Genomic DNA, 5,108 nt, shown 5'->3' on the forward strand with positions numbered 1-5,108 from the left:
AAATTTGAACATGGGCAGCCCAGCTCTGCAGCCAGGGAAGGGGGTGGGGGTCATCGGGCAAATAGCAATAAATTCATCCCCTTGCCCATCTCCCAGGCCCTACCCCCACATGCAGGACAGGCACATCATCCATGAGATCAGGTTGACACTTGGGAGGGGAGGGGAGGCTTTCCTGGTTCCGGGGCCCGGCCCGGAAGGGAAAGGCATACCCAGTGGGTGGGGGGGTTGCCTGGCTGCAGAAATTCCACCTGTCATTTTGCAGCCCCCCTCCCCGGCCAGCTCCAGTTACAGGGCTGGGGGTTGGCAACAGGTGCTGGCCAGGCTGGCAGCAGACTAATCCCCACTCGTTCCCCAGGCTGACAGTGGTGCCTGGAGGTCCAGGCAGGGGCCCTGGCCAACAGGATGCTGGGTAGAAGAAGGAGACATTGCTGCCTGGGGGCGGGGTGGGGGGAGCCCAGACCCCTCCTGTAAGACCTGGCCCCCTGGACTCTGCGTGCTGGAAGGTCTGGCGAAGGCAAGGAAACCTTAGTTCCATAGCACCTATTTCATTTCCCCAAGATGCCAGGCGGGCGGGCTAGAGTGTGGGAGGTCTGTCTGCCTGCCTCTTCCTCCTCCTCCTCTCCAAATTCCAGGAACAGGCAAGGGAGGCTCCAGTTGCGGAGAGAGCGAGCAGGCGGTCCCAGCTGAGAGGGAGGAGGGGCTGGGACTGGAGCGGGAGGCAAGATCCAGACGAAGCAAGAGACACCCACACCCAAGCCAGACGGGACAGGCACACCGACACTGACACGTTCTCACACTCTGGGCCCACTCCTCGTGCGCCGCCCACTGCGCAGGGACACCCAGACTCCCGCAGCCAGTCCTGCCAATCTCCAGAACACTCCCTGGACACACACAGAGATCCGGGACTTCGCCCCCACCCCACATCCCCCCACAGACTCTGTGGGCTCCACACAGCAGCCAGAGGGTGGAGAGGGGAACAGAGGGAGGAAAGACAGCAGGCGTCAGAGAGGACGTGTGGCCAAAACCCTGGGAATTGGGGTATCAGTTGCCACACTCCGTTTCCAAAACCCAGTAAGTCAAGACAACCCTGGCCATCTTGCCAGGGGCCCTGCCAGCTTCCCACACTCCCCAAACCACCACCACCGGGAAGGGTGTGGGGTGCTGGGTGAGAGGAGATTTACTCATCGCACTGGGGTGGGGGGGAGGATAGGATTACCTTCCCCAGACGCCCATCACCCCTGAACCCAGACAGTGCTCCTAAATGGAAGCAGAGTCCCAAACTCACCCACTCATACAGCCCAGTCAGGGTCCTGCCCTGTCCATGCTACCCAGAGAATAGGGAACAGGGCACGAAGGTTTTATCTGGGGGCAGGCCCCACCCTGTCACAGAATTCTGAGGACCATCCACCTAAGACCCTCTAGTCTGATCAAGGAGTGGGGAGGGGGTTGGGGGGCGCTCCCTGAGGGCAGACAGAGCCAGGTTCCAAGGACCAAATGATTTAGAGGAAGGGGAGCTTAATTAACTGGGGTCTGGGTCAATACCCCCAAAACAGATCCCAAGGGCCACTCAGACGATGCCCTTTCCCCCCACAATAGACAGGGTGGCAGGAACCACGTCATGGCACATGTGGGTGACTGTGCCCAGCGGGGGAGGCATGGGGGTGATTAGGATGGGGCTGCCCACAGCTAGCTTCCTGCCAGGCGGCCACATGGTTAGGAGCAGGAGGGGGACCAGGGAGGTTTCCCAGAGTGGTAGCAGGGGCATTTAGGGCCAACCTGAAGGGCGGAGATATGGGGGCTATAAAAGGAGGCAGCCAGGATCAAGTTGCTCCAAGCCCAGGGTCTTCTCAGAACTGCCCCTGCATCTGCACTGCCCTTACCAGTCTGGCGAGGAAAGTCCTGAGGTGCCCACCTCATGTACACTCATTCACACACTCCAAAGCCAAGATCCTCCACTCCCACAGACCTACTCAAGTCTGATACCAGTGACCCCTCTGGCTCAGGACCGGCATGGCCCAGACTCCAGGCAGAACTGACGTCTGAGTCCCTCCCAGTGCACCAACATCTTTCATAGTCACAAACTCCCTGACTCCACAATCACCCCCCTCCCCTCCCCCTCCAGCTCCAAAGACTCTTTTATCCCCTCCCCCAGACTCATCTCCACCCCTCACAGGGGAAGCCCCAAGGCTCCAAGCCACCCCCACTGCAACCTGGGGCTTCCCCTGCCCAGCCTCCCCATCAAGCACAAGGCCCCGGAGGAGAGTTTGGGGCTTGAGCCCATTTCCTAGCAAGACCTGACAACCTGACTGAACCACTTCCCCAGAACAACCCTGCCCTGTGACCACTGCAGCCAGCGAAGGGAATGAGAGACATCTCTGAATCTCCTAACTGGGCAACTGGAGGAGGGATGGCAGTCAGGAGTAGAAATGAGTGTTGGGGGTGAGCCCGCAGTGGGTGGAGGTGGGGGGGGGGGAGTCTCCATCTGAGAACATACACACACATACATGTGCACACATCTTGCAAGTAGAAGGCAATCTGGTTACAGAAGAGGGAGCTGACATTAGGTGGGGGCCAAGGGTACCCCCCTCCATGCCAGCATATGGGCAACCTATCCAAGGGAGGATGAATGGTAGAGACATGACTCCCAGCCTGGGGGGCTTTTCTTATCTGATTTTCACATGAGTTAGTCCCCATCCCCAGCCTGGCACAATGGAGGCATGGCCCCCTTCTCAGGGAGTAGCCTGACAATAAGGCAATGCCCAGAGAGAAGGGGCACTGCCAAGCAGACTTTCCAGCGCCCCCCCCCCCACATACACATCTGGCTCGCAGCTTCCTCGCTTTCTGGGTGGCACCAGGTCCCAGACACCCTCAGCAGAGCAAAGACGACCAATCTGTGCCTTCCTCCCTACGCCCCCAAATGCTTCCACAGCCCCACAGTGCCACCAGATTCAGAGACATCCCTCCCCTGGCTGCACTGGCTCCTGTCCCCAGTTCTGACGGCTCCCCGCACTCCACGGGGGACACCAGCTGAATGGGCCCCGCCCCCCAACCGGCTGCCTCCGGTGGGGGTGGGCCCCAGGGCTGATTTTCCCCAAACCACAGGGCGGCTCAGATAACAGGAGAAAAAGGAGGGGGCTAGTCCGTTGGGCATCCGATCTCTCCCCAAACAGGTTTCAAAGTCTTTTTGTTTTACTTGTTTGTGAAAAGAAAAGCGAGAGAGGGCAGGAGTTCCCAGCGTGGGTTCTGCCACAGCTCGGCTGCCGGAGACACGCGTGGCAGACGGTCCCAGACATCTCCCGGCTGCGCGCGAAGACACCGGAGCAGACAGACGCACAGACGGGGCTCTCCCACCCTGAGCACGGCGGCGGGTTGGGAAGCCCAGGAAACCCCAGGTTCCCGTCGGAACTCGCCCGGCACCGGGTCCCCGCCCGCGGGTGCTATCAGGAACAGGCCAAGGGGCCCCGATGTCTGCGCGAGGCGGAGGCTCTCCAAAATCCCCAGGGGAGAGGTTACCTCGCAGTAGGGGGAAGCAATCCGTCCGGGTCACCCGCGGGCACAGCGTATGCCCTGACCCTGAGCCTTGGAGCCGCTCGGCGTCAGGGGTTGCGGGGTCCAGGGAGAGGAGCGGTTTGGGGGGCCGTGGCTCAGGGGCGCGGGGCTAAAGCAGCGGCCATGGCGAGTCACGTGCGGAGGCTGAAACTTTACCCGGAGCCCCAGACTGGGGGGGCGGAGGGTACCGAGCAGCAGGGAGGCCCTCACCCTCGGGCCCGCCCCCGCCCGCCCACCGACCAATCACAAGCCAGGGCGGGCACACAGGATCACGCCCCCCCCCCACTAGACCCAGGGAACCGGCGAGTCTTAAAGGAGCCGCGCCTAGCAGAAAGCTCGACCGTGGGAATCTGGGAGAAGCCCTCCCTCTGCCCCAAAAGAAGAGATTGAGAGCCAGAACTGGAGTTCTGCGCAAAGAATGGAATGAGGATTCAGTGGAGAAAGGACTGCCGTGTGCGGTATCACACTCCTTTCCCCCCAACCACACACACCCACACTCAGGAGCGAGGATCACGAGCACACACCCTTCACACCTAAACCTGGGTTAGACAAGCGACGACGTAATTTGGAAACACATGCAGAGATTCTGGCCCTAGCGGTCAAGGCTCTGACCCCTTTCATTATAATCTTTCTCCTGGAGCCCCCTGAAAATGAGAGCTGTGTGATCTTGAGCGAGTCGCTTCCTTTCTCTAAATCTCAATTTTCTCACTGGCAAAAAAGGAGTGCAAAGGCATGTAGACCACCTCCAAGCACGGCCCCCTCCTCTTCCCTAAACACCTTTCCAACTTGGGTGGGTCGGAGGAACTCTGGCCCAACCCAACCTTTCAGCAACCCCCAGAACCCTTCCCCCAAAAGAACAGCGATTCTCAGGGGTATTCCAAGACCCGAGCTGGGGGCACCCAGGAGCACCCCTACATTCTCAGACTCAAGCTTCTCTCTCCTGGTCCAGGCTGGAGGAGACAGGAAAACTCGCATTATTGGGGCAGAATCTGAGTCACTCTCCCTCTGCAGAGACCCCAGTCCCCGACACGGCCACAAGCCCCCTCCTAGCCTGCTGCTCCGTTTGAGAGGACCATCTGCCCACTCTAGCCGTCTATGGCGGGAGGGAGGGGCGGGGGGCGGACAGAAAGAGGAATCAGTAAGTGAACACCTCCCTCCAGGTCCTCGGTCAGAGAAGTGGCCACAAGTGCCCCCACAGGACTTCCCACTGTAAGGGGAAGTGCCTATTCCCAGGCCTCCTGTGAGGAGACAGCATGACCCGGCTGGCAGAGCTCTCAAACCCACCGGCCCGACGGTCCCCGCTTTTTAGACGAGGAACCCCAGTCTGCGACGAGTGGACACTAGGTTTAATCCCCGATCGCCCGGCACAGGTAGCACAGCTGAGTCTAGGACTGAGGGATCTCATTGTCTCTCTCCAGCTTTGGGCCCCCAGCCTGTTTGAGGTAGGACAAGCAGGGTCGGCAGGACACTGTGCCCTGAGGTCCGGCGGCGCGGGGAGAGAGCGTCCGGGTGACGCTTCCCCAGGCCCCTTCCCGCCCGCTGGGCCGGGCTGTCTCCCG

At 60.6% G+C, this 5,108-nt stretch overlaps 1 protein-coding gene across 4 annotated transcripts in view; it reads right to left on the reverse strand.

Moving 5' to 3' along the window:
* RARA (retinoic acid receptor, alpha) overlaps positions 1–5,108 on the reverse strand; it is a 45,050-nt gene that overhangs the window by 32,252 nt on the left and 7,690 nt on the right. For 3 of the 4 annotated variants that reach the window (XM_010842607.1, XM_010842609.1, XM_010842606.1), the window contains exon 1: positions 3,514–3,726. The exons of the other annotated variant lie outside the window; for it this stretch is intronic. The gene's annotated coding sequence lies outside the window, so the exon portion shown is untranslated. Of the gene's footprint in view, positions 1–3,513; positions 3,727–5,108 lie in introns of those variants that run through there. 4 annotated transcript variants of the gene reach the window in all.

Source organism: Bison bison, unplaced genomic scaffold, assembly GCF_000754665.1.
Source record: "Bison bison bison isolate TAMUID 2011002044 unplaced genomic scaffold, Bison_UMD1.0 scf7180017864180, whole genome shotgun sequence".
NCBI classification, from domain to species: Eukaryota; Metazoa; Chordata; class Mammalia; order Artiodactyla; family Bovidae; genus Bison; species Bison bison.